The 21,001-nt window shown below is 43.5% G+C and overlaps 1 protein-coding gene and 1 pseudogene across 8 annotated transcripts in view; one reads left to right on the forward strand and one right to left on the reverse strand.

The window, feature by feature from the left end:
* The window catches only part of PPM1H (protein phosphatase, Mg2+/Mn2+ dependent 1H), a 348,124-nt gene that overhangs the window by 166,111 nt on the left and 161,012 nt on the right, over window positions 1–21,001 (forward strand). The gene's annotated exons all lie outside the window — the stretch shown is intronic.
* LOC115899991 lies at window positions 6,885–7,882 on the reverse strand (annotated as a pseudogene).

Raw genomic sequence — 21,001 nt, forward strand, 5'->3', positions numbered from 1 at the left:
AATGTTTTTATTCAGTGTAGCTGTTACCCAACATTTGAGACAGATTTGCTTCAGCCTGGTGGTTTGGCTCTGTCTAGTGTTTGCAGCCATGATCTCCACTCGCTAATTTAGGGCATACCTAGATTTCCAGCGCACATTTCTCCCTCTCGGCAATGTAGGACATAAGCCAGGGGACCTTGGTGTCCCTAGACGGTGCCTCCACATCCTGGCTCCAGAGTCTGTGGTCTCTCTGGGTGCAGTCTGTCTTCTGGGTCACTCCCATTTGTTCTCATTTCACTATTTTTGTCCCTGGCAATGGTCTGGACGGAAATTCACCAGAGTTCAACATTCTTAGTATTATTGGATCTGACAAAGGAGAGGAGCAAAAGGATGGTCCCCCCAGCATGGAGCAGAAACCAGTGCAGACAAAGAAAAGGCAGCAGCTGGATCAAGGCAGGAATCCAGGACTGAGAAGCACCCTGACCTTCACTGGAGGGGGCAAAATGCATCGGGAGTGTTCCTCTATCTTAGGACGTTGGCTCTCTCCAAGCTCACCCCACATGTTCAAAAGCAACCAGGAGTGGAGGTGAGAATTAATAGTCCACCATGAGTGGTAGCAAGCACAGCAAATGGAATAACAAACCCCTCGGATTTAGATCTGGCCAAACCACCAGCCTCTCAAGATTTTGGTTGCTTCACCCCTAAAATGAAATGATTGAAGATTTCTAAGCTCAACAATTTCTGTGAAGAAATGTCATTTACCACATCTCTGCATTATGCACCTCTAGTAAATGTTTAATGATCTGCAATAAGTTTGAGAGTCACATTAGTGATTTCAACTTTCTGTATTTGACAAGTGTTCTAATTACTCACTAAGTGAGGAAGAGCTGAGGAAGAAATGAGCTGAGGACTGGGAAGAGGTTGTAGCAACTTGTGTTGTACTTGGACCTGCTTTGTCAAGTTGTGAACAGTTAGTCTCACAGCTGAAAAGCAACTGCTGCATGCAAAGCAGGTGTCTGAAATCAGGACCACTGCTCCCGATGCCCGCTTCCACTCGTGCACATTTACCCTATCTGGATTTGGTGCTCAGCCCTGACAGGTGCTGGCTGATGATCTTCATGGCATGGTGTGTGGTAGACGGCTGTGGTTTATAGAGGGGAGGAAGCCGAGGCTTGGAGAGGCCTAACAGCCAGTCCAGGGTTACAGGGGACAAGTGAGAAAGCCAGCACTCAACCCTGGACTGCCTGATTCCACCCAAACATCCCAATGTGGGCAGGCAGGAGATGACCTTGGATGGACTCACAGACCTGAAAAGACCATTTGGTTGATCTGGGCGGCAGCACATATTGGGAACCACGTAAATCTGCTTCTCAGTCCCTACTTGGGGACTTCAGGACCATCACTTAAAAACCCTTCTTGCAAAGTAAGAGTAATATCTGCCTCCTTGGGTTGTTGAAGAGAACTTAGACACAGTACCTGCTACTTGGCAGGTGCTTTGAAAAAAAAAAATAGTTTCTTTCCCTTCAATTAGAGGAAGGATTGAATCGTGCAGAGTTCTTCAGGTCCAAAGACATTTCAGCCTCCTCCAGGTTTCTGCCAGCCCCTCCCTTCTTGGTCATCAATGTGGTGTTCTTTATTTCTTAACTGATATGGCCCCTGTTTTAAGCTTATTTCATCACATGTTCCTTTGTCATGCTAGATCCCTATTAGTTTCAGTAGGGATGGCACCAGGTTCAAGAAGCTGAAGAAGAGACCCAAAGCCAACAAGCAAGACACAAGATTTTATTATGGGGAACTTACACACAGGAACGGCCCAGTGGTGGTAGTCTGGACAGAGCTGCACCTGCTTGTAAAAAGGACACAGTTTGAGGCTGGGCGCGGTGGCTCACGCCTGTAATCTCAGCACTTTGGGAGGCTGAGGTGGGTGGATCACGAGGTCAGGAGATGGAGACCATCCTGGCTAACACGGTGAAACCCCGTCTCTACTGAAAATGCAAAAAATTAGCCAGGCACGGTGGCGGGCGCCTGTAGTCCCAGCTACTTGGGAGGCTGAGGCAGGAGAATGGCGTGAAACCGGGAGGCGGAGGTTGCAGTGAGCTGAGATCACACCACTGCACTCCAGCCTGGGCGACAGAGCGAGACTCCATCTCAAAAAAACAAAAAAAAAAAGGACACAGTTTGTATAGCATCTTCACTTAGCATCCTCCCCCTAGCACCCTCCACGTGGCAACCGTCATTTCTTGAGTTAACTGCTGTCAGGTGTGTCTTCTATGAGGCTCATTCTCGGGTTATACATAAGTTACTGCTGTCAGGCACATCTACCATGCCTGCTGTCAGGCGCATTCTGAGCCTCCAACAGAGTCTGCAATTGAATGAAAATCCAAACCTTGGAAGAAGGTGAGCTTCTGAAGTTTCCTGTCCTGCTCTGTGGCTTTCTGAGCACAGTGCTGCTCCTTGGCTATCCTGAGTTCCCAGAGGAAGGTCAGGAAAGCCTTTGCTGAGGCCTCTGATGCTCATCTGGCCAGACACTGCTGCAGACTCCATGGCAGTGAGCCCCCTCTGGACAAGCACACATCAGGTGTGGTCACCACAGGGTCTGATCACAGAGCTTTGTGCACACTCACCTGACTACCTGTGCAAGACAGAAACCTCGCTAAGGAACTCCTAAGATGGGCCACACATAGTTAGGGGTTCACCTGAAGGCAAACTTGGGGCTTGGCAGATTCTCTAAAACAGTGACTCCCAAGTTGTTGGCACATAGCAGGGCGATGCTACCGAGAAAGGAACTGCAGACGGGGCGCTAACTGGGCCTGTGCTGGGAGACCTTCTGCCTGGCTGTGGGTCTCTGGTCTCAGGCCACAGACAACAGGTCCCGAGAGTGGGAAGAGCTGCTGCTGGGAGCCACGTCCATTTTCCTCACACCAGTCTGCAGAGGTCAGTCTTCATGTCTAAGCCTTCCAGCTGCTTGCTGTGTCATTCCCCATGGGTAAAATTAAGGCGGATCATGCCCATGAGTGCTGTGGCCTAGAATGACTCTCACCGCAGCCTATTTATTACACTAAGCCAGCCTGCTCCCCTGTGTGGACTCCCTAAACTCTCGCAAAATGCTCCTGTAAGTGGGTACGTTGTATAGAGATTCTCAGTACCCTTCTCCATCCCTTTTTTATGAGGAAATGAGGGGCTGTAAGGTTGGGGCGATGGGAAGCACTAAACAGACCTGTCTCTGCCTGGTGTTTTGTGGTAGAGATCTCTACCTTAGTAAAAAACATAGACCAATTTTAGCAGGAAAATTCAAGGATGTGTTACGTGGTTTTTGCTGTAGATATATGTCATGTTTCTTGTAGAAAATACAAACAGGCAAAAAGGAAAAATTGCCTGTAATCTCCTCTCCTCCCCAACCACTGTTACCAATTACGAGTACATCTTTCCAGCCTTTTTTCATACATAATCCCACTTTCCCCCTAGGGAAATTACACTCTGCATACAGGTTTAAAACAGCTTTTCCCCTTCCTCCTCAAACACAGAGTAATGGAAAATAATCTAAACATTTCTTTTTTTTTTTTTTTTTTTGAGACGGAGTCTCGCTCTGTCGCCCAGGCTGGAGTGCAGTGGCCGGATCTCAGCTCACTGCAAGCTCTGCCTCCTGGGTTTACGCCATTCTCCTGCCTCAACCTCCCGAGTAGCTGGGACTACAGGCGCCCGCCACCTCGCCCGGCTAGTTTTTTGTATTTTTTAGTAGAGACGGGGTTTCACCGTGTTAGCTAGGATGGTCTCGATCTCCTGACCTCGTGATCCGCCCGTCTCGGCCTCCCAAAGTGCTGGGATTACAGGCTTGAGCCACCGCGCCCGGCCTAAACATTTCTTAATGCTTCCAAATAATGGATATGAACTTCCAATCCCTTGTTCCTCCATAACTGTGGTGTCCTTAGGACCTTACTTTATAGTATTAATATTTTTTGTTGGCTGTAGTCTTCTTTGAGATTACGGTTTTTTACTTAGTTTTTTTCTAAAGCTTCCTGTGTTGTGGGTTTGTTATCTCTTGCTGTTGTCAACGAGTCTGCATGAAACAGAATTCCTTCTCCTTTCTGGATTAGTCCTTATCTTTTTTGACTTGAAAATCATGTAGGCCCTGGTGTTTGCACTGTACGTAAACTGAAAGTAAACAACATCTAAGTTAGGGATAGAAGATCACAAGTACTTAAGGTTTTTCCTAGAGCAGAGTATGACTGGTGTGTGGTTAGAATGTAGTCTTCAACCTGGGACTCCGTGCTTACCCTTCAGAGCTAGTCTAGGTCATTTGGTCATTTTCTCACCTTTTATAGGAAAAGTTATTTTTCTTTAGTCATTCTGGGAATTGGCCTAACCACCACAGCATTTCATGGAGAAAAGAAATTCTCTTAGCTGTCAGATAATTCCTGTCTAGGTGACACCTCTCTTGGGTTAGATGCTGCTTTTTTTTTCCTCCACAGTTTGAAGGTTTAAATAAAATGTAGCCAGTGTGGAGAGTGGGATGATTGCAATTATGGAGGCAGAAAGATAAGAAGTTTGAAGTTCAGGTGAAGCACATGTCTCATCACCAAGATAAAACAAACAGTGACTCAGTCAAGAATCTGAGTTTTGGCTTAATTTCTCATGCATGTGCATTGTAGGTCATCTTTGAATTTATTTGACTTGTGAAAACAATTTTAACTACAAATAAACACACAAGCAGTATAAATACAGAAACCCCACACAGGCAGGGACCTCCCTTTGGTGAGAACGCTATAGGCATAGATGAATCATGCTGAGATAGTTTGCATCTGTGAGATTCATGTGAACTTTGAGGCCACCAGCCCTCAAGGCAAAAATAAATACCCTTCAAAGACTTTGTAGCTTCCAAGAATTATTCATGTGGAAACCAAATGAAGATGTTGATTTCCAAGAAAGAGATCTCACAACTACAGTGGATGACTGAGTGATTCCAGCCAAACACAAGAAAGTGTTAACTTTTTAAATCTATTATTGAAGTAATATAATTGTAATTATGGTACATTACTTTAGGATTCTGGGGTAGTTTTAAGCACTTAGCTTTAAGCACTCCAGTTTAGCCTTTTGAACAGCAAATTCATGTTTCAAATTACAATGAATGTCTCTATTAATGCGCTTTCTAATTCCTTCTAAACCTCACTCCTAAATTGCACCAGACTGGAGCCATAAAGGGTTGCATGTGGGAAGCTTCCATCTGCTTTTCTCCTTTGAGAGGTGGTTGTGAATGAGACCAGCCAATGGGAATAAGATAATAATTGTGTTCTAAGAGCCTCTTGTTCTGTGGAGTGTGTGACTTACTGACTGATGCTAAACATTTGAAATTGTAAATTTGAATAAGTCCATAGAAATTGGGACACAGAAACATGGGTCTTAAAGGATAGTGCTTCTTCTGAGTGTTTTCTGGAGTGGTGTTATGGTAGGAAGTGCCTCTCAATAATGCTATTGTAAAGACAATCTTACACTTGAAACTTGCCCCCAGAAAAAACACTTGAAAATAGTAGATCAAGGATGACAAATTTCTGACGAATTTACTAGAGTGTGTTTTCTTCCAGTGAATTTATCTCTTCATTGATTTTATTCATTCCTATGAAATATCTAAGGGGGAACTGGTCTATTTTCATTTTACAGTTTGAGAAAGAAGTTAAACCCTAAGTAACTATAATAGTTTCTCTAGAATTTAAGATATTTTTTATGCACCTGAAGATTTTTTTTCAGCCTTACTAGGCCATGGCATAAATATTTCTCCTATTTCTTGTGTTGAAATGGGAGGTATCTCTTTTCTTTCGGGAAGCTAAGTTTCCACTTTTGGCATAATTAATCCCAGCAAAAACAGGAAACAGTTTATCTATCAAAAATTACACTCCTGATTTTATCCATGATGTTCTTCCTCCTTTCTTGTTCCCTACTGTCTACACTCATAATTCAGATTCATAACCCAGCCCTATGAGAGCATGAGGGACTATGGGGATAAAAGCCACCCCACTGAGGCTTCTCACAAGGACCAAACAGTGCCTCTCAGTGCCTCTTTGGCCATGGGTCTCTGTCTGCAGAGTCTCACCATTGGGGGTGCCATTTTCTGGTCATCCACCCTTTCCCCAACCTCATTTTCCAACTGGACCAGTCATACCATTGAATGCCCCTTGTGAACTCTGGAAGGAGGGTTTTCCCCTTTGAGCCTGTGGAGATGCTGTCTTTGGCTCTGGTTAAATCTTTGCTGACATCACAGGTGCCTCTCAAGTCAGCTTACATAGGTCCAGCTGGTTCCTGCTTTGATATCCTGCTTTCTCTCTCCCTGTCATCTCTGCAGCTTGCTGTAGAGGCTGCTCCCACAGTTCTTTCGCCTTTCATGTGCCATCATCTTTGTCCATTCAATTGGCTCCTCCGAGATTCAGCGCCCTCCTTCTTTTCCCCTCCCCTACTTTTTCCTTGTATTTCTCAGTAAGTACTCTTCATCTTTTCAGGACCACATTCCCAAATGTCACCAGCTCACCTGAGTCTCAGTATTCCCTGGCCTGGGCCACCTCTTTGTGGATGATGACTTTCCTCCCTCAGAAAATTACTTTGTATATTTATAAATATACAAAATATGTTCATGTACATGTTTCCTTCATGAAACATTTGTTTTAAAAAACTGATTACATATGCAGTATATGTTACTTATGTACTTTTTTTTTTGGCTGAGCACAGGGAACTTTATTAATGGCACATGACAAGGTGGGGCTCTCTAGACCCCTCCCTTTTCAGGGGGTCTACATGGGAACTTGAGAAAGGGAAATTCTCAGTGTTGTTGGGGACTGAGTCTGGCAGTGACTCCCCAGCAGTGAGGGCCTCTCTCTTCCTCTCTCACTCTCGCTAGGGTTGGTCTTACTCCAGGGGTCTTACTCCTTGGTAGTCATGTGGGCCATGAGGTCCACCACCCTGTTGCTGTAGACAAATTCATTGTCATACCAGGAAATGAGCTTCAATGACACGTGGTCGTTGAAGCCAATGCCAGCCCCAGCATTGGAGGTTGAAGAGTGGATGTCGCTGTTGAAGTCAGAGGAGACAACCTGGTGGTTATGTAGCCCAGGATGCCCTTGAGGGGGCCTTGGATGCCAGCTTCAAATATGATGTCGTCATATTTGGCAGGTTTTTCCAGACAGCAGTTCAGGTCCATGACTGACACACTGGCAGTGGGGACACGGAAGGCCATGCCAGTGAACTTCCCGTTACCTCAGGGATGACCTTGCCCACAACCTTGGCAGCACCAGTAGAGGCAGGAATGATGTTCTGGAGAGCGCCGTGGCTGTCACACCACAGTTTCCTGGAGGGGCCAACCACAGTCTTCTGGGTGATGGCGTGGACTGTAGTCATGAGTCCTTCCACGATACCAAAGTTGTCATGGATGACCTTGGCCAGAGGCACTAAGCAGTTGGTGATACAGGAGGCATTGCGGATGATCTTGAGGCTGTTTACATTACTTCTTATGGTTCACGCCCATCACGAACATGGGGGCATCAGCAGAGGGAGCAGAGATGATGATCCTTTTGGCCTCCCGCTGCAAGTGAGCCCCAGCCTTCTCTATGGTGGTGAAGACACCGGTGGACTCCACTATATACTCAGCACCAGCATTGCCCCATTTGATTTTGGAGGTATCTTGCTCCTGGAAGATGGTGATGGAATTTTCGTTGATAACAAGCTTCCCATTGTCAGCCTTGATGGTGCCATGGAATTTGCCACGGGTGGAATCATACTAGAACACACAGACCATGTAGTTGAGGTCAATGAAGGGGTCATTGATGGCAACAATATCCACTTTATCAGAGTTAAAAGCACCCCTGGTGACCAGGCACCCAGTACAACCAAATCCATTGACTCTGACCTTCAGCTTCACCATAGTGTCTCAGGGATGCGGCTGGCAATGAGAGAGAAGATGCGGCTGTCCGTCAAATGGGAGGAGCAGAGAGCTACTTATGTACAATTTAAATATACAAATATACAAGATTAAGAAAAGAAAGACATGATATTCTTACCATCCAAAGATGATGACTGGCTTGCACCTCTCATCATCCAGGTCTCTCCTTGGCCTGTTCTTGTGTGATTTCCCTGTTCACATGTGGCACCTCTCAGAGCTGAATTGGCCTGCATGGTAGAGAGCTGAAGGCCACCCACCTTGTAATGTCCTTAAAACCTACCCTCACTCTTCCAACAGCCATGCCAAAGAGCTGAATCACAAGTGTCTCATGGATGGAAACTCTTCCATTTTGTTACTTTTCAACTGTTTTTAACTTGCTTATTTTTACTTGTACTAACCCTTCCTCTTCACTGTCAACCAAAAGATCATGAAAGACTATTGCTTTCTAAAGTTCAAGTAAAGACTATGGCTTGCCATTTCTTTTAGCTGGACGAGGAAGGGGTTTGGGAGAGAAGCACTGGGAATGAGTTGACTTATTCTCTTATGGAACCCAGGTAGACAACCAGTGACTGCTGCTTTCTTTCACTAGGCTTCACAAGCCTTTCTTTCATGATCTACTGTAGAATCTGTTTTTGGACAGGGTCTGTCTCTGTCACCCAGGCTGGAGTGCAGTGGTAGCTTGATCTTGGCTCGCTGCAACCTCTACCTCCCAGGTTCAAACCATTCTCCCACCTCAGCCTCCTGAGTAACTGGGACTACATGCATGTGCCACCAAGCCTGGCTAATATTTTGTATTTTTGCTAGTGACGGGATCTCATGATGATGTCCAGGTTGGTCACGAACTCCTGAACTCAAGTGATCCTCCCGTCTCAGCCTCCTAAAGTGCTGGGATTACAGGTGTGAGCCACTGTCCCCAGCCTACTCTAGACTTAAGACAGCTCTCCCCTTCTCACGTTGTAGAATCCATAGTCTCCCATGTTAAAAATTACACCTGATTTGCCTATCTCTAATCTTTGTTCACAGCCACATCTCTTCTTCACTGCCCTTCCTTCTAGATCCCTAATAGTACTGCGACAGCCTCATTTTTGAGGACTTTTGGGGCCGTAAGATATAATCCATTGAAACCAGAGGATTTGATCCCTTTTATTGCAGCAAGATTCTCCTCTGTAATATTTTTATCTGTTTTGGAGCCTTAGTTTTTCTTGTGATTTTTCTCCACCTTCTCAATGTGAGAGGGAAGATAATACTTCTAATCCTGGTGATGAGGGAAGGTCATTCCAGATAAGCAGCAAATACAAAAATCAAGTACGAATCGGAACAAGAAAGCCCAAGCTTCAAGTCAGAACTAGTGGAAATGAGGTTAGTGGGAGCCCACCCTGATCCCCGTTATCTGGAAAACTATTTAAGAGAAGAACCAGAATGGAAAAAGCCAGAGAGAGGGGGAGAGAACCTGGAACCTGGCGTTCTCCCAGGCAAGCCCCCACCACAGTCTCAGCCTCTTTACCTCTGCCTGTGCATCTCAAAAAAAAAAAAAAAAAAAAAAAAAAAAAAAAAAAAAAAAAATGGAAGCAGAGAGAGATGGCCTGTTGTGGCCTTTTTCCAAGAGGGAGCAGAACAGTTCCGATTTTACATCCAACAGGACTTCAGGAGTAGGGGGTGAGGCTCCGGCAGTGAAGCCCACTGTATCCCTAAGCTATAGCTCAGTCAAGTGCTTCCATCCCTGAATCTGACCCACACATGGTAGAAAGGTGGAAAGATGTTAGATGTTCGTCCCATAGTTAGATTTGGGCATTGTTAGAACGGAACCTGGTTTTGGAAAACAACAATCCACACGAGTATATTAAAGACTCAGAAAAGTCCTGTGACAAAGAAGAATGTTTCCTGAACTCTTTCAAGCACGAGGAGTCTTCGTTTGGGGGTCCCCTGTTTTCATTCAGACCGGATTCCATGGGAAATGTTGTAGAGGCCAACCTAAATTAACTGATTTATTCTGTGAAGAGGAGTTTGACAGGCAGCTGAGGTTAGAAGGTGGATGAGAGAACGGACCTATTTTTCTGTGTTTTCACTTAATATGTTAGTTCAGTTCTCGGCTTTGTTTTTCTCCCCTTTTTCTATATGCATTCCCTAGAACACTTGTTTCAGTTTTATAATCTAACTACCATATAGACATGACTATTCACAAATCTTTTTTAGCCCTGACCTCATTCCTGAGCACCACTCCCACATTTCCAACTGTGTCTTCACTAGCCCCTCCACCTGACATCAGGCATATGCCCCAAATTCAAATGCCCAAAATGCAGTGTCTTCTCCAGACCAACTCTTCTGCTTGTCTCTCCTGTGTTAATAGCATCATCATCCTTCATTGCCCAAGCTGGGAACCTCAGCAGATTTGCAGGCATTTTCTTCTCCTTTAATTCCCACATAATTTTTTTAAATTATGTATTTTATCTCTAAGAATTTTCTGTTTCCACAGACATAGTTCAGACTCATTTTTTACTTGGACAGTTGTAAGAGCCTTGGATAAATTATGGGTTGAGTAGAATTTTTGCAGGAAAAGGGGATTTGGTGTGGGAATCCTTTATATATATCTCTTTGTCACAATAAAATTAAAAATTATGGATATGCTTGGGAAAATGTTAAGGAGACTCTAACATTAATATTAATGAACAGAGTGAGGCTTCAAAGCTATTGAGCAAGGGATTCAAGAATACCCCCAACTCCCCTGTCAATCTTCCTTCTTTTCTGTAGAATGTTGGGGGGATCTGAACACGTAAATGGAAATGACAATGAGAAATCTTCAAAATGTTAAATTTTTATTTAACGAGAAAATGTGAGACAACCATTTTATTCTTAAAGCCTAAGCGAGGTCACAAAAAATTTTTTTTCTTTCGTACAATTCCTTAAGATCCCATTTGTAGACACTTATCATCACACAAAAATAATGAAGTTCCAAGTAAATTACTATCCTACTGACTCTTTGTGAGTTTAATTTATTCATTCAGCATCACTAATAATCTATAAAGTCCCTTCATACATACACTCATTTAGTCTGAAGAAAGTGGTATTTATCAAGTGGGGAAAATTGATTCTCAGAGTAGCTAACTCACTTTCCCAGTATATTTAATTCTTACCTTGAAATTGACTTTGGACTGCAAACTTTGATCACTTTTCATTTCACTGTAGCCAGCTCCCAAGCCCAACTTAATGGGTTATGTTCAATGAATGAGAGATGGGCCTTCCAGGCCTTTGCTGTGTAAGGAACTGACACTGGGTAACTGTAACCAGGCAGAGCCAGAGAGGCCTTACAAGTAGGGCTAGTGTGCAGCATCTAGCCCGTGTAACTTAACCATGAACCACAGATGAGCCTCCCTGCCTTGCCAGATGAAGTAATGTAACTTATTTTGAACAGGAGCATGTGGCAAAGAAGAGGTCCTGTTTACGTCCACAGTGCACACTGTAAGACATTCTCAGTACATTATGCAGTCTAGATCTCATTGTTGATGGGTCTGGTTTTGCCCTCATGCAGCAGACGTAGTTCCTGATTTATAGCACCATAAAGAAACTACAGTGAAGGATGCCTCAAGATTCTTGGCGGGCAAATACAGACAAAGCTCCCTTACATCTTTTTTAAGAATTCCAGGGATGGAGATCCATGAGCTTTGGTCAGATGTATAAAGTGAAGATCAAGAAATTGTTTTCCCTTTTCCAACCATAGAATTTTACTGATTTGATGTGATTTCCTCCTGTTTGTTTCACTCTGAGCTTGAAGAACTGGTCACCTGCTGTTCTCTGAATAAACCCATTTTAAATGCATGAAGGCAAGTGTGATGAGATTGTTCCTCATTCTTTCCCTCAGGCTAAAATACCACTTTTGCTTTAGCCTCTTCAAAGCTTCTATTTTCCACCCCTTGAATTGTGTTTACTCCTCTTCTTGGGACCCTGCTCAGTTGTTCCGTCACATTGCTATTTTTCAAGTAAAGAGGTCCAAACTGGACACAAATCAAACAAGGGTGTGACCAATCCAGGGTATTAGTGAAGAAATTGCTTCCTGGGCTCTTCAAGTCCTACCTGTCTTGGCACACAAATAGTGAGCCATTGTAGTCAACAGTCGCCTTTAAAAAGAAGAGAAAAGTTCATCCTACTCATAAATAAACTGCAGTAGAGAGAAAAATAAATGCCTTTGGTGGCTTCACCTGTTCTGGCTACTTGCTGTGAGGAAGAAAATGTGCTTGATTTGGCACTTAACAAATGGTTGTACACATTTGTGCTGGGGAACCGTGCGGTATTGTGAATTTTAGATATTGACCCTGCACTAGAGAGAAGCAGAATACATATACTCTGATGCAAATGAAAAATAAAACATTGTGTGATATACACATTGAAATCTAAACATGCAGGCAAAATTTTTTCAGCAAGGTGCCTTTAAAAGGGTGCTGAATAAGAAATCACTGAGATTTTCAGATCTGAATCTAGTTTGAACTCGAGTCCTTTAAGAGAAAGTTCTAAAACTCACCAATTAGGAATACAAAATTGTACAGTCACTTTGGAAAGCTAACTGGTGGTTCTTCAGAAAGTTAAGGTTACCATATGGCTCAATAATTTCACTCCTGGGTATATGCCCAAGAGAACTGAAAACATATATTTACACAAAAAGTTGTACACAAATGTTCATTGCAGCGTTATTCACTATTTTTTTTAAAAAAATGGAAACACAAATGTCTGCCAATTAATGAATGGATAAACAAAATGTGTTCATGTGATGGAATATTATTTAGTCACAAGAAGGAATGAAGTACTGATGCATGCTGCAACATGGATGAACCTTGAAAACATATGTTTAGCAAATGAAACCAGTCATAAAGACCATGTATTGTATAATGCCATTCATATTAAATGTCCAGAATAGATTAATCCATAGAGACAAAGTAGATTAGTATTTTCCAGGGCTTAGAAGGAAGGAGAGATGGGGAGTGGCTGCTAAAAAGTACGGGGGATAGGGAGTCCTTTTTCAGATTTTGAAAATCCTGGAATTGGGCTGGTTGCAGTGGCTCACGCCTGTAATCCCAACACTTTGGGAGGCCGAGACAGGCTGATCACGAGGTCGGGAGATCGAGACCATCCTGGCTGACACGGTGAAACCCCGTCTCTACTAAAAATACGAAAAAACTAGCCGGGCGTGGTAGCCTGTAGTCCCAGCTACTCGGGAGGCTGAGGCAGGAGAATGGTGTGAACCTGGGAGGCGGAGCTTGCAGTGAGCCGAGATCGCGCCACTGTACTCCAGCCTGGGCGCAGAGCAAGACTCCGTCTCAAAAAAACAATAGAAAAAAAAAGAAAATGTCCTGGAATTGGATAATGGTGATGGTCGCACAACCCTGAGAATATACCAAAAAACACTGACTTGTATCACTTTAAGAGGGTGAATTTTATGGTATGCAGACTGTAATTCAAAAATAGAAAGAAAACACGTAGACCTCTTTTTTTGAGATATGATATGCACCTTGAAAATCTTTCATTAATGACTAAGTCATTTACCTGATCTGGAAAATTTTGTGTTGGTGTGCTGGGTTTCATGAGTGTTGCTGGTATACAAGATGGTAGACTAAGATGTTTCTACAGAAAGTGGCTGAATATGACACTGAGAAATTATTCTGGGTGGTATGAACACAGACTGGGCTGGTTGTGAAGAAAGCAAGGAACATTGGACTCAGCTATGGCTCCAAGAGCGGTCACTTTATTTTTGCTGCTACTTAAAGATCTGAAATATTTTTCCCTTGACCGTCATTTGTGAATATTTTTGCCTAGGAGCTTAATTGCATAGTTGGGGTCTTGTTAAATGAATCATCATATTTGCAGACTTATTTAGTAGTTTCCATTCTGAAAATTGAATGACAAGAAATACACCCAAACTGATTCCAGGCTATTGGGTTTACTTTTTCCCCTTCAGCTATTTTTTAATACCATTAGTCAGCATCTACAGAGTAGCCAACCTCTGATGATGGTAAGGTAACCCTGGCTTGTCCCTCAGCTGCCCTGCTTTCTTTCCCAACAATGCGTTTCTAATACTTTTGAAAGAGAACAACACTTCTGCTGCATCCAAACAGAATCCACAAGGTCTGATGCTTTTGAACAAAATGGATGTTTCCTCCCTGTGCCTCGAAATTGATATACACTGTCAAAAAGGGTTTTCCGAATGGTTTCTCTTTGTCACCTTGTACCAGATTTTCTCCTCCATTCTGGAAATGTGCAGTTTAATGTTGCGTTTCAAATCACTTTCAGCTGAAAGAGTGTGTAATGGAATCAGGGCATCCATGAATACTCTTAACAGTGTCAGAGATGCCTTTTTGTTTGTAGCTCTGTGTTCCAAGGGGACTGATGACAACAATGAAATTACATTGAGGGCCTTGCTCAGTAACAGGTTCCTTGTCTGTGATGATTTAAGAGAAATTTAAGGGTGGTTTCTCCCATCCTGTTGCTTCTGTGTTTGGTTTATATTTCTTAGAATCTAAATTGTGGTGATTATCACCTCCTGAGAAGAAAAGTAGTAACTGGAGTCCTTGTCAGTATTTTCCTACCTCAGTGTGTATCAGACTTCTTTTCAGAAGCATTTCACTCTAACGCTGAAAGTTGCCTTGAAATCACCTGATTGTGCCCCTTTTTGTTATTAGCAAGGATGCCAGGGCCCAGAGTTAAAGACTATTAACAGTAGCCCACTATGGAGCTGGCACCTATAATTTCAGATTCCCGGGCCGGTGCTGTTTCTGCCACAACACACAGGCTCCTACTACCAATTACTCATATATATGTGAATTTCCTCCAAAGCCATGAACCTTCTGAGCTGGAGGAGGGCTTGACAATTAGCCTTTGTCTCACAGTCTTTATCATTTCATGCTTTGGCTGTCACAGTATAGCCTTCCAGGTTAACTGTCAGAACCTAACAACCCCGAAAGGGTAGATGATGGCAGGCCCTTCCTCACGTGTGTGTGTGTGTGTTCTACATTGACACACATTTAACTACGTGAGTGGGTAGATTCCATGCTACAGGGCTGGCCGATTGCTTAGGAATTAAAGATGGGAATGAAGTTCTGCACTCCCAGGACTTTATTTTAAACTAGAGCCTCAAAGCATTTTGCTTTGCCATTCAGCAAGTTCTCTTGCTGCGGAGAGAAGAAACCAGGGTATAACAAAGTAAAATGACTTGGTTTGGAATTGGACTTCAGATGTGAGCTTGATCGCTGCCCTTTGTCTTACTTAGAGGACTATTTTATTTTTATTTATTTTTATTTTATTTATTTATTTTTTTTGAGACGGAGTCTCACTCTGTCACCCAGGCTATAGTGCAGTGGCACGATCTCGGCTCACTGCAAGTTCCTCCTCCTGGGTTCACGCCATTCTCCTGCCTCAGCCTCCCCAGTAGCTGGGACTACAGGCACCCGCCACCGCACCCGGCTAATTTTTTGTAGTTTTAATAGAGACAGGGTTTCACTGTGGTCTCGATCTCCTGACCTCATGATCTGCCCGCCTCGGCCTCCCAAAGTGCTGGGATTGCAGGCGTGAGCCACTGCGCCGGCCACTTGGAGGACTTTTAATACCTTTTACTCCATAGAAATTGGACTCCTGGACACCATTACCTGCTTCTCAAGTCCAGCAGCTTAGGGATTTTGGATTTCTTTTCCATTTCTACTCTACAGAGAGATGCTACCTTTATATTTTAGCTGAGCTATATATTTGTGTGTGTGTGTATAATTTTTTTCTCTTTTTCTTTCCCACCTCATGTTATAGGTCATTGTTGTGTGTCTAGAGCAGAGGGAGTGCTTGGCAGGTTCTGCCACACGGGCAAAGCTTTCTACCAAGGCTGAAAAGCTCTATGCCTATTAATTGTCTCCATGCCATGTTTACATAGCACCTATTTATTATTTGACTGTGAATTTGGGGATTTTGTCTGGTTTTAAGACAAAAGGTTTTTACCTTGAGAAGGCAGAAGGGCTGAAGTGTGCTCTGGGATGTGCCCTGCCAGAACACGGGTTTTTAGGCTTTCTGAGGGTTACACGAAGAAGGTGCTGACAGAGTGTTTCTGTGTTTGCACTACTTGATTCTCCAAACTTCATCTTTCCCTTAAAACTTAATTTATGCTGGGCATGGTGGCTCATGCCTGCCATCCCAACACTTTGGGAGGCTTAGGTGTGAGGATCACTTAAACCCAGTACCCAGTACTAAAAAAATTTTTTAAATTGCCAGGCACGGTGGCTCACGCCCTTAAAGAGAAATTTAAGCACTTTGTGAGGCCGAGGCAGGCGGATCACCTGAGGTCGGGAGTTTGAAACCAGCCTGACCAACATGGAGAAACCCTGTTTCTACTAAAAATACAAAATTAGCCAGGCCTGGTGGTGCATGCCTGTAATCCCAGCTACTTGGGAGGCTGAGGCAGGGGAATCGCTTGAATCCGGGAGGTGAAGGTTGCGGTGAGTCGAGATCGTACCATTGTACTCGCGCCTGGGCGACAAGAGTGAAACTCTGTCTCAAAAAAAGAAATTTTTTTTTTTTAATTAACCAGGCATGGTGGCACATGCCTGTGGTCCCAGCTACTCAAGAGGCTGAGGTGAGAGGATCACTCGAGCCCAGGAGGCCAGGACTGCAATGAGCCACGATTATGCCACTGCACTCCAGCCTGGGCAACAGAAAGAGACCTTGTCTCAAAAAAAAAAAAAAAGGAAAGAAATAATTTGTTACTCGTTTGCATGAATCTGAAGCTTTCTCTGTAGCCGTAGCCAATAACACAGTAGCTCTGCAGTGTACTAAGGCAATGTCATTTCATTTTAGGAAATTTAGAAGTGAGGGGGTGTGAATGAGCTTCTACTTTTCAAACCCAGTAGCACCCTGTGTGTTGGGGCTCTGTGGAGGGAGAACATTTCTGAGACCATCTAGAAGGAAAGTTCCTTATTCTGCAGGGTGAAACCACAGCACACAACAGTATAGGTTGAGTTTTGCTTGCTACGGAACAAGGGAGATTTCACCCAAGCAATAGAAAGCGTAATTGGCTGTTTGCTGCCTCACAACAAAGATGTCCCCTTCTCCTAGTAGTGATGTATGAAGGGGAGGTGGCTTCCCCATCCTACTGCTACCTCCAGACCTCTGGGTGGCTGTCTGGGCCTGGGACTCTGGCAGTCCGTGGTGGTAGGTAGCCCATAGGCAATGAATACGGTAATTGAGTTGGGAGTGGTGTTTTGGTTTGGTTTGGTTTTGCTTTATCAGTGTTACTGATTGAACACATTGAAAATTTCCCTATGGCCACTGAATAAATCACACCTGGATGTATACTATAGAGCCTGTGGGCATAGTTTCAAGTCAGTTCTTGGGTGTTTAGTGAAATATATGTATGAGACTGATACAGAATGCCCAGGCTATGGGGGGAGATCGCACCTGTTTAAATCTTTTTTTTTTTTTTTTTTTTTTTTTTTTTTTTTTTTTTTTTTTGAGACAGCATCTTGCTCTGTTGCCCAGGCTGGAGTGCAGTGGCATGATCATAGCTCATCACAGCCTCAACTTTCTGGGCTCAAGTGATCCCCCATCTCAGCTTTCTGAGTAGCTAGGACTATGGGCGTGCACCACAATGCCTGGCTAATTTTTTCTATTTTTTGTAGAGATGAGGGTCTCAGTATGTTGCCTAGACTGGTCTCAACTCCTGGGTTCAAGTGATCTTCCTGCCTTGGCTTCCCCAAGTGCTGGGATTATAGATGTGAGCCATCACTCCTGGTCTAAACTTCTTTATATGGCTAAGATTAACAAGCTCTAACCTTCAATCGAAGAGTTGATGAATTCTTTAGTCATGCATTTAATCCCTCACTTGGAACCTCTTCTTATACTTTTATTTTGAATGTGATTGGCAGTTCTAAACCTATTTTTCTGGGTCCTTTCCTTAAAGCACAAGTGATGTAGAAAAATACAGGCATCTTTAGGGTTAACCAGTTCTTATTTTTATAAGAAGATTCTGTCACTGGCTTCTCAGTTAGTGACTCCTGAAACAGATGCAGGATAGTTTTGTTGCTGTGCCTGGGCTCCAAATAACGGCCTCTGAGATGTGGTTGGACCACCTAGTAGAACTTCATGGAGAGGTGCTTGAGGCATGTGGGGTTCATGAAGGGTGGTAACATTACAAAGATGAATCAGCATTCAGGAAGACTCTAGGTCTTCTGTGACTGCGTAGCCAAATCTGGGCAAATCAGTTCCTCTTCAAATTTACAAAAGGAGCGCACATTTCGTGCAGCAGTCAAATAATACAAAAATATATAAAGAAAAGTTAACCAGGTGCGGTGGCTCATGCCTGTAATCCCAGCACTCTGGGAGACTGAGGTGGGAGAATTGCTTGAACCCAGGCATTCACGACAAGCCTAGGCAACATAGTGAGGCCTCATCTCTACAAAGAAAAAAATAATAATTTAAAAAATTAAAAATAATAAAAAGTTTTAAAAAGAAAAATTAACTTTCTCTCCCACTTCCATAGCTTCCTTGCCACTCATTCAAACATAATTATATGTTATCAAGCTGCCAGGTGTCGAGGTGGTCAGTTAGGACAATGAACCAAACTGAAAGTAACAATCGTTTCTTCTCTTACTGCAATAGTCCTGGCAAGAGGCAAAGAGGGAAGTAGGGTTCCATTTTTCCCCATAGGACGGCAACACGTGAAGGTCTGGCAGATGACATGCAGTGCTAACAGGAGGGAGTCTCAGTGCCCAGAGCTCTGAACTAAAGGCTTTGCCATTTTGTGGACCGAGGGATGGAGGGCCAGGGAGAGAAGGGGAAGGACTACGAATAGACTGAGTCAGAGCAGAGAAGTTTCTCAGTGGAGACTCCTAGGCTAGTGGGGTATGAGTCCTGGGCTGCAGTCCTCTCAGCGGCTGCAGTGCAGGGACTGTGCACCACATCTGGTGTGGAGAGGGCAGCTTCCCCCATAAGGCCTGCTGGGCAGAGCCTTTGTAATGGCCTGTGGTCAGGCCTGAAATATAGCACACAGGACTTGGGCATGGAATCAGACTCCTCACGTAGATGGGATATCTATATATAGTGTTTGTTTTTACAAAAATGGGATTGTACCACTCATTACTCTGCAGTTTACTTTTCTCACTTACTATATCATGGATAACTGCAGGTCACAAAATAGAATTTCACTTTTTTTTTTTTTTTTTTGAGACAGAGTCTCACTCTGTTGCCCAGGCTGGAGTGCAATGGTGCAATCTCGGCTTACCGCAACCTCTGCCTTGCAGGTTCAAGCAATTCTCCTGCCCCAGCCTCCCAAGTAGCTGGGATTATAGGCACCCATGACCACGCCCAGCTAATTTTTGTACTTTGAGTAGAGACGGGTTTTCACCATGTTGGCCAGGCTGGTCTCGAACTCCTGACCTCAAGTGATCCACTCACCTTGGCCTCCCAAAGTGCTGGGATTACAGGTGTGAGCCACAGCTCCTGGCCTCTTTTTTTTTTTTTTTTTTTTTTTTTTTTTTTTTTTTTTTTTAATGGCTGTATAATGGCTTATAGAATACAAACCAATCCATTCAACAGTTCCCCTTTTGACAGACATTCGGGCTGTTTCCAGTCTTTACCCCAATGAATAACGTCAAAAGTCTGAATTGTATGTATAGCCTATGTACTGAGTCTTTTATTTCTTTAGAATGTATTCCCAAAAGTGGAATGACTGAACCATTGGGTACGTAATTGTAATTGTAATCAATGTAAAAGGTGTGACAATCCCCATCCCCATTATGAAAGTTACTTTTACTCTATGGAAACTATATATTGTTGATTTTTTCAATGTTTCCCAACCTAATGAGCAAAATTATATATTGCTTTTACTTTAGCGTGCATTTTCATGGGCTGGTGAGACTGAGCATCTTTTCATATCTTTATTAAACATTTGCATTTTTCCTCTATCAGTTGCCTAATCATATTTTTTATCAGCTTTCTTTCTTCTGCTTGTTTGTCAAATGCCTGTTGGCACATGTCAGTCCTGCTCTGAGAACATCACACTGAGTTGAGATTTAACAAGAGTTAATATGATCCCTTTAAGAAAAATTGTAAAATCAAGTTAATATTTGAAGTGAGCATCCTGTTTTACCCTCCCTGTTTCTCTTAATCACTTCATATTTAGACTAGGGGAATAAAGGTATGTGTTTTTAACTCCAAAATATCGCATTAGAGGAGAGAAGTAGCGGGATTTTCTAGGAATTAGTCTCTAACTCAGAATTCTCATTGGTTAGGAATAAATTACCTTTATCTTCTCATGTAGATAATATTTGGGGCAGGAACCAAAGGGAGTTTTTGTTTTTGAGACAGGGTCTCACTCCGTTTCCTAGGCTGGAGTGCAGTGGTGCGATCTCGGCTCACTGCAACCTCCGCCTCCCAGGTTCAAGCAATTCTCCTGCCTCAGACTCCCAAGTAGCTGGGACTACAGGTGCCTGCCACCACACCCAGCTAATTTTTGTATTTTTAGTAGAGATGGGGTTTCACCATATTGGCCAGGCTGGTCTCGAACTCCTGATCTCAAGTGATCCGTCCCCCCTTGACCTCCCAAAGTGATGGAATTACAGACGTGAGACACTGCACCCAGCCTGAGTTTTTTAAACTATTAATGTCTTGCTTTACCTCCTTTTCTCCCATTCTTGCAGTTGACTCATAAGAACACCCTAAACCTTACTGTTTATTGTATCACAAATAACGTCCCATCAATTTTACTGGAATTGATATCATATAAATTTCAACTGTAGTCTTTAAAGGAAAGGCTAATCTTAACATTGGATAATATGTTTAAAACCCATCCCCTCTGTATGGGAAGGGGTATCAGACGGGAGGTATTTGCCAGTGGATTAAACCACCTCAACCCCAGCAACTTTCTCATTTAACCTCTCGAATGTTACTCAAATTCTGGTCATGGTGGTATCCACAAGTCTAGGTCTGAAGCCCCAGAAGGAAGGTCAGAGTGTGTACCTAGCTCTCCTGCACCCTCGCTTCCACAGCTTTTGGGTTTTGTTTTTTCTTAATTTTCCTTAGGAAAAGCATCTCATGAAATAATGAAATAGAAGCTAGGAAGTACAGGGGTCCTGTGATGACAGA

The sequence above is a fragment of the Rhinopithecus roxellana genome, chromosome 10, assembly GCF_007565055.1.
Source record: "Rhinopithecus roxellana isolate Shanxi Qingling chromosome 10, ASM756505v1, whole genome shotgun sequence".
In the NCBI taxonomy this organism is placed as follows: Eukaryota; Metazoa; Chordata; class Mammalia; order Primates; family Cercopithecidae; genus Rhinopithecus; species Rhinopithecus roxellana.